Source organism: Poecilia reticulata, chromosome 8 (genome assembly GCF_904066995.2).
Source record: "Poecilia reticulata chromosome 8, P_reticulata-male-v2, whole genome shotgun sequence".
Taxonomy (NCBI): Eukaryota; Metazoa; Chordata; class Actinopteri; order Cyprinodontiformes; family Poeciliidae; genus Poecilia; species Poecilia reticulata.
In genome coordinates, this window is record NC_088837.1 from 962,213 (window position 1) to 973,806 (window position 11,594).

Sequence of the window (11,594 nt, forward strand, 5' to 3'; positions counted from 1 at the left end):
TTTCTAGTGGACAGTTTGTAGGTGTACACCGCCACCTGCTGGATTAATGTGAGTACTTATCACATGATATTCAGTAACAATAGAGCTCAGCTGGTTGATCATTTTCACCATAATAAACATAATAAACACTGATTATGTGATGATGAATTACTACTTTAACTATTTTTTCTTTCTGTTTCCCTCCCAATGTTCTCTTTATTTCTTTTACTGCAACAAGCTTTTTTCATTTCATGACTTGTCGTTTCTCTGCAGAACTCTTGTTTCATTTGATGAAGCTCTAAAATACCAACTTAATACTAAAACTAAATACTGCCGTGAAGCGGGCGCTGTACCGGTCCGTCGTGATGAAGAGAGAGCTGAGTCAAAAAGCGAAGCTCTCGATTTACCGGTCGATCTACGTTCCCACCCTCATCTATGGTCATGAGCTTTGGGTCATGACCGAAAGAACGAGGTCACGGATACAAGCGGCCGAAATGGGTTTCCTCCGCAGGGTGGCTGGGCTCTCCCTTAGAGATAGGGCGAGAAGCTCGGTCATCCGGGAGGGACTCAGAGTAGAGCCGCTGCTCCTTCATGTCGAGAGGAGCCAGTTGAGGCTCGGGCATCTGGTCAGGATGCCTCCTGGACGCCTCCCTGGTGAGGTGTTCCAGGCACGTCCCACCAGGAGGAGACCACGGGGAAGACCCAGGACATGCTGGAGGGACTATGTCTCTCGGCTGGCCTGGGAACGCCTTGGGGTTCCCAGGAGCTGGAAGAAGTGGCTGGGGAGAGGGAAGTCTGGGCCTCCCTTCTGAAGCTGCTGCTCCCGCGACCCGACCCCGGATAAGCGGAAGAAAATGGATGGACGGATGGATAAATACTTGCTCCTTATTTTCCCAGAAATGTCATAGTCTGAAAATCCTGCTAATCATGGGTATTTCTGACTTCATTATTCTCTCTGCCTGCAGCTCGTGCTGGACCTCCATCAGCAGAGGTCGCTGTTCCGCGCAGCTTCCATTACTGTTTCCCGCCTCAACAGTCAGTCAACCTACTTGCTTCCACCTCGTAAGAGGGTCACTTTTCCATGTTTATTGCAGTAGTTCTCCTGCACATTTGCACAAAGCTGTATGCATAGGTGGTTCTACTGGAACCAACAGGAGCCATAACAGTACTGGCCCCTGCTATTGCCCCTGTACTGATGAGATAATATTAAATCAGTTTCTAATAATGATAGGTGCTGACATAGAAAATGTAATCTTGGACCAATTATATTTTTTCCCTTCGCAGTTTTACTTTCACAAATGACTAAAAATGAAGGTGTTGTACTGATATTGAAACAAGATCAGAGTTTTCAATCTACAGCTGCAATTGGCTCTTTGGCCCTTTGCCTCACTTAATATATTAAACGATGAAACATTCCCCTACTTTTTGTTTCATTCTTTTGTTCTGTGCCACCCTACAAAAGCACTGGCCCCACACTGGCCCATGTGGTAAATTAGGTCTAGAACAGCTACTGGCTGTATGATTAATTAAATCCTTTGTTTTCTGACCAAATGTTTACCAACACACTGGAATTAAAAGAAGCGTCTGTCTATGCCTTTCTTGATACAGCTGAGCGTTTTATGAGAGTATAGTTTATATTTTTCTTAGCTAGGATTTGAAATAGAAAAAAACTAAACAAATTTTAACATTTACAGCGGTACTATAGTCCTGCTAATTATCACACTTCAGACTTCAGATGGTGTGTTGTTGCCAGTTAGACAAATGTTTTCAAATGATAGAGAAGTAGACGTTTTCTTCTGCCAGTGGCTTGAAAGTGAAATAATTCCAGACAGTCCAAATTCCATGACTTAGGTTTAGTCTAAACAATGAGGAGTTTTACTTAATAGAAAAAAAATCAGAGTACACTGAATAAACCCACACGCAACCAAGTAATGACCTGATGGTAATTAGTGTTTAGTTTAATCCAAGTATAGCTGGAGCTGTTCTGCTTTTGGCATCAGAGGTTTATTAGAGAACATCAGAGAACGAAGAGCAGCATGAAGACCAGGGGATGCAGCGCCAGGTCAGACAGGAAGTTGTGGAGAAGCAGGGTTCTCCACAACTTCCCATATCCCAAACATTGAACATCTCCCACAGCTCTGGTCAGCCTGTAATCTCAACATGACATAAGAGGTAAATCAAGGACAATCCTGTCACCTATCATAGGTGACAATCAAAAGGTTTAGATCAAAGCATTCATGTGTGTGAATGATCCAGTCAAAGTCCAGACTAAGTACAATAGAAAATTTGTGGTAAGATTTAGAAAGTGATGTTCATAGACACTCTCCCTGCAGTGTGACTGAGCTTGAGTCAGTCTGAGGATGTGTAAAGCTGTTAGAGACTTTCATCAAACGACCTGTAACTGGAGTTGGAACTGCAGCACGGTATTGACTAATACACACTCTACTAAAATACATAAATGTTTGTAGTTTGAATGTAAAAAGTGTAAAAAAAAATTCAGCGGGTATAAACACTTTGAAAAGGCACCGATAACATTAATCCACAAGAAGTAATTTAAGGACATCTTCCAACCTGCTGCATGTGTTGAGAGTGATTTAAAGATGCTGCTACTCTGATTGAACTGACTAGCTGGGCAAAGGAGATGCTGCTGCATCATTACATAACGAACACCTGCTGGAAATCAAAAAATGTGAGTCACAGGTTGGTGGTGAGAAAACCGGTATTATGCTGAAGCAGCCGTGATGGTCGCAGTGCCTGACTTTCCCTTATAAGTCTTGTTTTATTCAGCAGCATTTCCTGTCTGTCTGACTGAGCTTCCTGTTTGCAGATCCATACAATCATTTCAAAGCCACCGCATTCACTCAATCAGATGGCTGAAACCTGACAGAGCCTACATGCCAAAAACAGGAAAGCAAGGGCAACTCTTTCTGCAGAACAACCTGAAAGAGATGAAGAGAGCTAGAAAGACAGGCAGACAGAAAGAAAGAGGAAAGAAAAGAAATAAAAAAGCAAACAAGTAGGAAAGAAAAAGTGATTTGTTGCCTTTTTTCTGCTATATTAAGGGAATCTATTTTGAGAACAGTCAAAAAGACACATATGTAAAGAATAACAAACTAAACCCACAAAAAGTCTCATCTCCTCACACAGATAAACTCCCTTTGCCCTGCGGCCACCGTTGCAGCAGGTCCAGACTGGACCATATAAGGTCTGACATTCTAAGACTGTTTCACTGCTTTGGAAATGCAGTTTGGAGTTAATGAGCTGGTAAGAATGGCAAAGCTGATGCTAAACAAGATAAGTTGAATCAGACTTCTTACATAAACAGCTATCCCTGTGGATACCCCACCCAGCAGTTAACTCAAGACCACTTCTCTTTATCTGCACTCTTTGAACTTGAGGACATTATCACGGCATGTACAGTACATCTTCTTGGTGTGTAGCACAAGTATGATTAACTGAGATATACCAGTAGAAGACACATTTCTACAATTCCTCTGATCTTTCTAAGGTTTGTATTCCTTTAAATGTGTTGATGATCTAATTTGTGACAGACTTTTGATTAACCACACATGGCAAGACAGATTGATCAGAAAGACCCCAACTCCATTGGTTTCATTGTACACTATCTTAGAACCGAGTTCTAATTCACTGTATCAACATGTTAAAATAAGACTTTGATTAATATGATGTAAACAAAGTTCTTTTGCGCCTCGTGACAATAACGTCTTATGGTGGTTTTTTCTCCTCATGCTAAAAACCATAAACTAACTCCAGTTCCATGTTTCAAATAGGTGCATCTTTATTGCTATCCATTTGTGTATTTATTTCACTAACCAATCAATCAGTCAATCAAACAATAAGTTTATTTGTGTTTCAGCAACAAGACAGTTCAAAGTGCTTTACATCATGAAAACTCAAAAAAGTCCTAAAAACATCATACAAATGTACTGACTGAAACACAAATAGGTAATGAAATATGGGTTTCCATCGCAGGTTTTCATTAAATGCAAGGCCTTCAAAATGTGCGCACCTCGTAGGTAGGACATTTGTTAACAACTGGTAGGTTTGAATTTTGTTTGTTTGGGCCGGTCACAACATGAGAGGAACAAGAATCCAGCTGATCAGAGGACATTAATAAATATTTTGGCACATAAACAATTTTTGATAGTTTTGACAGATTTTGAATGGTTCAAGGTAGAGATAGGTTGAACGGGTTGATGCAGAGTGGCCATGATGGTTTCTGGTGTCCATGTAGAAACAGAAGCAAACAGTGACAAGAATGAATCTGTTTAATCCTGTTTGAAGTTCTACATATTTTAGTTTTTGTGCAACTTTACCACTCATAAATGAGTAAAAGCTGTAATCTGCCTGAATCGCCTCAAATGTTTGTGATATACCATTGATCTCTCTGCTGACAGCAAGGCTCACATGGTGGGTTTGAAACTTCAAGCAACAGACAGCTCTCCTGGGGAGGAAATGACCAAAAATAAAAACCTCTATCCCATTTAAAAACTTAGGCAGAAATATCTAAAAGCAATCTTAAAGAACATGTTTTCCTGCCTTACTTTAACATTTCGACCATAACAAATAAGGTGAGTTCAAGAACTTCAGTGTCTAAAATGGTTGTAGATTTTTTTCAAGACACAGACTGAAGCAGCATACCCTTCATAAAATCATTCTGAGGTACTGAAAATGGGCTCATGCATCAGGCTTTTTTTAAAATATATGTATATAAATGTTTGCTTCTTAACAACCCTGCTAATTAAGGGTGCACCGATTACAGTTTTCTGGCTGATCACCTATTACCGATATAGTAAAAATCCTGACCTGCTGATTCCGATTTTGGTCAATACTAAGTTTTTTAGTCTAAAATGTTGCTAAATGGAGCAAGAAAGTTAATGAGTTGCCAACAGTGAGGTGACTATTGTTGACTGCAAACAAATAGACCTGATCTGGTGGGCCAGTCTGTTAGTCAACCCTCTCTCACAGCAGAGCAAAAGAAGGTAACAGTTGATTTAAATACCTTTGCTGAGGTAGATAAAATTGGTAGTTAAGATCAGCTTCACATGTAAAAATCAGCACCGGTAAATAGGCTGGCCAATAAATCGGTGCATCCTTACTGCTAACCATTTAACAGAATTTCACTTCAAAAATCTTAACCTATACCTTGAAGGACAGGACTTTTCAACACCTTAACTATCATGAGGACATCATTGACCCATTGACTAACATGTAAACATTGATGAATGGTAAAATGAATAACCAATCACTGCATCCAGTTGTCAATGTTCCAGCTTTACTTTCCCACTGACTGGTATGAAGTGGCAAAATTTGAAGTTTATTCTTCTATCCATCCATCCATTTTCTTTCACCCTTGTCCCTCAGTGGGGTCGGGAGGGTTGCTGGTACCTATCTCAAGCTGGCGTGCCGGGCAAGGTACACCCTGGGCAGGTCGCCAGTCTGTCACAGGGCAACACAGAGACACACAGGACACACAACCATGCACACACACACTCACACCTAGGGGCAATTTAGACAGACCAATTAACCTGACAGTCATGTTTTTGAACTGTGGGAGGAAACCGGAGTACCCGGAGAAAACCCACGCATGCACAGGAAGAACATGCAAACTCCATGCAGAGGGACCGGGGCTGGGAATCAAACCCAGAACCTTCTTGCTGCAAGGCAACAGCTCTACCAACTGCGCCACTGTGCAGCCCGTTTATTCTTCTAAAGAAAATTATTTGAAGGATCTTGTTCACTAGATGGTCTTTGTAATCCTTGCAGAGGATTATGAAGAGGACTCATAACAATGAATGAGTTAATCTATAAAATTATTATGAAATATAGGATGGAAAAAAGAAATCACTGTACTTACTCATCTGACACTGAAACTGGTCTGCACAGTCAATAATAACACATGTGTTCATGTTGGAATTTATTTATTTATAGGAGCAGTTTGTGTTCATTAACACTGAATGAGACTTTTACATCTCCAAAGATAAGGTCCTGGTCATTGGAGACATCCGTGATGTTCTATCAAATTCTGCATCAGCTCTAAACAAACTAACTTGTGGGATTTCTGGAAGAGTCCACAGGTGAGAAAAAGAGGGAACATTGCAGGTGGTAGTAATCTGCAGCTCACAGTCAGGCTTCATCTTCAACTTCAATTGTCCTTTAAGATTAATTTGAATTCAAACATCAACTAGAGTGATTTTTAGGGGTTTTTTTTTACCCTGACCCATCTGTGAACTCTGTAACTGTACTCAGAGTCATCAAACTTCAGCATCTCTTCATCTCATTCCCCTCCCCCTTCTCCTGCTTGTGGTCTCTGGGTGTTTGTTGTTAGTTTCCTGTCACAGAGGAAGTGCCTCACCCTGCTGCCTGGTTCCTTATTGGCCACACCTCTGAGGGACTGTGATTTTTTTTGCATGGGAGCAGATAGATAGAGGGACCGGAGTCAGGATCTGGGGACAGGAGTGTGAGATGTGGCAGAGGTCAGATCGATGCACAGGATGGTTCAACTGGAGATGACTTAGAGCTGGAGGGAGGCAACAAGTTTCTGGCAGGCAGGAAATGGCTTTGTGTTGCAGAAGGTAAGCATGCACAAAACAGCTTCACGAAGAACTGAGCTCAGTATTTACCTTAGAAAAAGGAACGATGTGTTTTTAAAAAAATATATGTGAGATTTTTCTAATATATTCAAGAGTTTTGTTACAAGTTTTCTCACTTTGTTTTACTTGTGTTATGGTTAAGGTCTGATGTATTTAAACAATTCAACTGAATTATTCTTTTTTTCAACTCTAGCACTCTTTATTTGAAAGCAGATCAGCAGAGGAGTGTGCTGCAGAGAAGGGAGGGTATGCAGTACAAGACTTTGACTAGGACTCAGAGCTCAGCATCAACAAAACTTCTCCACAACCTGATAAACATTTCATCATCTACTCTATTGGCATTTGTGAGTTTTTGTTGTTGTTGTTGTTGTTTGTTTTGATCAATGTTCTTCATTCTTGGTCTGGTCACTCCCAATCCTTGTACCAGTGCCTTGATTTTATTGACGCTGGACAGGTTTGGGAGGCGCTGTGCCAAAGACTGCCGCCTTGCTCTCCTCCATCATTTCCACATGAAATAAAGATATGTCCATTTTCACATCAGAACCTATTTGAACTGATGAATTTGTCCTGTTCTTGCTTTCCTTTATTTTTGGTGTTTTTCAAGGGAATCTGTTCCTCACAACAAATCATTTTTTAACTTCATGACTGTGACATGTATGACATTTGTGACATGTGGTGTAGCATGAAGTTGACTGAAAAGCATTTGAATAAATTCTTAAACTGGTGTTAATAAAAACATCTCTGTTGCATTAATGTACTTTTCTTGAAAAATGTTGCAAAGTTTTCAGTATGGACCAGAGGGGGGGGGAGTTTTCAGCATGTCATTGATCAAATATGAATATAAAAATGACTTAGGAGGATGTTGGTGAATGTTGATGAGTGCTTAGACCATCATGATTTCAGACTGCTAGCAATTTTGGAGACCCACTTGGGTAAACCAGGTAAGCCTTATCAATCTGAACAGAACATTTAAAGGGGCAGTTTTATGTAAAAATTTACTTTTAAAAACTGTACATTGTGTGATGTTATTCTGTCATCAAAAACCTGAAATGTTGCTGTGATTCTTTCATGCATGTTTGAGAAATCCTTTAATTTCCATTGCAAAACACCAGGGTAGACCGAGCGCCAGCTCCTCCTCACAGCTGGAGTTTCTAAACTTCCCAGGGTTTGCCGCACAGAGCAGCCCTCCTTCACTCAGCTCCTTCAGACTATCCCGCAGCAATTAGCAAACAACTGGTGGAACTGCTGAGCTCATTATAGGAGCTACTTCTCAGTAAAACGCTGGTAAAAATGTTGTTAAAGGGTTAAGAGAGGAGACATACTGTGATGACTTCCTGAAAGCGGAGTTTTAGCGAGAACAGGAGTTTTTAAAGAGACAGAGGGTCAATTTCAAGGGGTTAAATTACAAAGTCATATTTGATATAAATAGCATTTTTATGACAACGAAAATTAACATGATTATTTGATTGTGATATAAAATTTCACCATGTGCCTGGACAACACATAATACTACCACTTTAACATATAATTAACATATAACATCCATCACCTGCTTGTACTTGCAAGATTGGTGGCAGAGAGGAAGGGGACAGGGCATAGGAGTGGTGGTGCTCGTCTCTAGTGTTGATTGGGTGAGAGATGGGTTACACCCTGGACAGGTCACCAGTTCATCATAGGCCAACAGAGACGCATGCACATACTAATACCAAAGGGAAGTTTTAGAAAGACCTATTAACCTGAAGTTTCTGGACTGTCAGAGAACCTGACAGATAAAGTGAAACACACTGATTAGCTTCGTCATGACAGCAAGAGAGCATCCAACAGCTTCCTCAGGCTGGTGTGTTTGGAGCAGAGACAATGGGCGTAAAGAAGCTGGGTTTGAGTTTCATAGCAGTGGCCTTATTCACATGATTGCAGTAACTCAGTGGCTGCAGCTTTATCAGATGCTCATCATTTGTTGGAATATCCTGTTCTGCCACATTCCACGCCTGCTGCCATCAGAAAGAAAAAAATATATGGGTCAAAAAAACAGTCTGTGTAGCATATAGTTTTTTCCCCCATTCCATCACCATACGTAGGCTAGGCTTTAATGTTATTTATGAGAAAAATATGATCATTTCATGCAGAAAGTTATAGATGGTCACAGAGAAATACTTTAGTCGCACTGTTTACTGCAACAGTGTCTTCACAGACATGCCTAAAAATATCATTCCTCCAGTTGCAACTGATCCAAAAAGCTGCTGCTGGCATTGTGACTAAAACCAGGAACATAGAGAACATCACCCAGTTCTAAAGTCCTTCCACTGGCTCCATGGAGGTCAAAGAATAGACTTGAAAATAATGTACGTTTATAAGCCACTGAACGGCTTAGTACCACAATAAATTAAGGATCTGCTGTTATTGTCATGCATACAAAACCACACTAATTCCCACCATTATTATTTATTAAAGATGTAGCCAACATTGAAATGGTAGTGAAAAACTAAGCATACCCTAGAGCAGCGGTTCTTAGCCTGAACTCAGTGGCGCAAAAAGTGGGTATGCAGGGTATGCAACGCATAGGGGCGCAGCACCAGAGGGGGCGCCAAAACCCCGTCTGGAGGGGGCGGCGCGCCGATGATTGTTTTCCCATACACTTCGGCGCGTGTAACGCTCCTTCACCTCGCGCACATAACTATGGAGAGCCGTTTTAGCCAAAATTAAATAAATAAATAAATGGGTGAAATAAATAAAAAATGAGTAAAATAAATCAAAAAATGAAGAAAATGAGTGAAATAAATAAATAATTTGTTAAATAAATAATTTAGCTTTTTCATTAACCCATTCTTTTATTTATTTATTTTTCATATTATCAATTTCTCAATTTCCCTTTTTTCATTAATCTATTTTTCATTTACCCACTTTTCATTAATCTATTTTTCATTTAACCATTTTTTAATTTAGCTTTTTCATTAACCCCATTTTTCATTTCTTTATTTTTCACATTATCAATTTCCCAATTTCTCTTTTCATTTATCTATTTTTATTTATCCCTTTATCCATTTACCCATTTTCATTAATTTATTTTTCAATTAACCACTTTTCAATTTCCCTTTTTTATTAACCCAATTTTTCATTTATTTATTTTCCGATTATCAATTTCTCTATTTCTCTTTTTCATTAATCTATTTTTCATTAATCTATTTTTCATTTGTCCATTTTTCATTTATCCCTTTATCTATTTACCCATTTTTCATTAATCTATTTTTTAATTTAAACATTTTTGATTTCCTTTTTCCATTAACCCGATTTTCTATTTCCCAGTTTCATTAATCAATTTCTCATATATCCCTTTTTTATTTACCCAATTTTCTTTTATCTATTTTTCATTCAACATTTGTTTGAAAAATCTTTACTTTTCCCATTTTCCAATTCCCCTTATTTATTTAGTATTTCCTTATTTTCTTATTTATCACATTCTATTTCCCCGCAAAACTTAGGGAAAAAATAAATGCAAATGAGGAGAGGCACGTCATCAGGCTACAACTTCCCCAATTGGTTGGTTAGCGTCACACCCATACTTTGCTTCAAGAAAGATGGCGACCTACTAACGGGTTATCAATAAGCTGAAGCTCATTAACTTCATTAGAAAATAGTGTTATTACTCCTGACTTTAGTTCTCGTGTGGCCGCTCAGACAGAACGTGTTTCAGTTGGCGGCTCTCATGGACTCAGAGCTTCACCGTCGGGAGTTTTTATAGTTTGAACGAAGCGGCCGCTGAAGTTGGCTTACGATTGAAGGTTCGGGACACCTTCGTAGCTACCAGCTGTGATCCAACTATAAGGAGCAACTTTACTGTACATCGTAAGTGAACTGCAATATCCAGAGGCAGCTCTATGGAGCATCGAGCTGAAAGAATGAGAGTGGAGAGCCTTGGAGATCTGCATCGGAGGCCATCTTTCAGACATGCACCGCTGCTGTCCGTCCAGGATCCTCCGGTTGCCCAGACGTTGCACGGTAAGCTACTAACGCTGATGTTTGTTTTCCAACTACAGTCATATTTAATCAATAGGGCTCAATTACGATCGCGGGAGTTTTTGAGTTGATCTCGGCAGTAGGTGACAAGCTGAACGTCTCCAGGATGTTGAGACCAGCACGTCCTCTGATCCAATACATCTTATTAAGGATAAAATCAACAAAACGTGTTCAAATTAATGGCCCAACAGGTTGATTAAAGACAGTAAAAAGGTAGGAGTGGTTTCGAGTCGATCGCCTTGTTTTACCTTTGTAAACAGACAACCGGAATACAGTGACATTTAGTGAGGGTTCAGAATGGAGAATGGATAAAAGCTGAACTCCTGCTACAATCTTTGCCTCTCTTGGTTACATCCCTGAGGTGTGCCAAGTGTGGCCCACATGCATATGCACTGTTGAAAATGAGAAGCTGACATTCACAAATGACATTGAAATAAATTCTAGTCCAACTTCTGGTTTGTTGCGATTCCTCTGGATCCTGTTGGAGGAAAAATATCCCAACTTCACAAGATGTGGCTTTAGCCTAACTCCTGTCAGTCTGAAGCTTCTCATATTTAGGTCATCAAACCAAAGTTCAGATCTACCATAACTGGTACCATCACCACCAGATCAAAAGTACAGCTTTTTGGCGCAGCACATTCATTAATGTTTTCATCATGTATGTTTTCAGATGCAGACCATCCTGCAGGCCTCTGGTCTCAGTGTTTCCCTTCAGACTCCCAGTGGGCTCACAGCTTCAGGATGACCAGAGACCTTCAGCTTTCTGGAGCAGGAACACTCGGCCAAATGCACTGGTGACACATTCATTTAAAAAAAATTGGCTGTTCTTATACCATTGATATGCATGAACCGTCTGTATTTTACTGTTTTGAATAAACAAACTGATTATTATGAAATCTGTGTTCCTTCTAATATGTGAAGTTCTAATTTAATCAAATCTCATGTTTTCACGTCCCAGAGACAATAAAATGATCGTTTGTTTGTGGC

The 11,594-nt window shown here is 39.9% G+C and overlaps 3 long non-coding RNA genes across 3 annotated transcripts; all 3 read left to right on the plus strand.

Moving 5' to 3' along the window:
* Window positions 1-2: 2 nt before the first annotated feature.
* On the plus strand, window positions 3-1,395 carry LOC103468175 (uncharacterized). Its single transcript, XR_001776865.2, has 2 exons — window positions 3-48; window positions 945-1,395. It is a non-coding gene; the product is annotated as an uncharacterized LOC103468175 (long non-coding RNA).
* A 4,505-nt stretch (window positions 1,396-5,900) lies between these two features.
* LOC103468173 (uncharacterized) lies at window positions 5,901-7,346 on the plus strand. The gene is made up of 2 exons (XR_534167.3): window positions 5,901-6,575; window positions 6,787-7,346. It is a non-coding gene; the product is annotated as an uncharacterized LOC103468173 (long non-coding RNA).
* A 2,380-nt stretch (window positions 7,347-9,726) lies between these two features.
* LOC145552418 (uncharacterized) lies at window positions 9,727-11,503 on the plus strand. Its single transcript, XR_014088464.1, has 2 exons — window positions 9,727-10,589; window positions 11,278-11,503. It is a non-coding gene; the product is annotated as an uncharacterized LOC145552418 (long non-coding RNA).
* The last annotated feature ends 91 nt before the right edge of the window (window positions 11,504-11,594 follow it).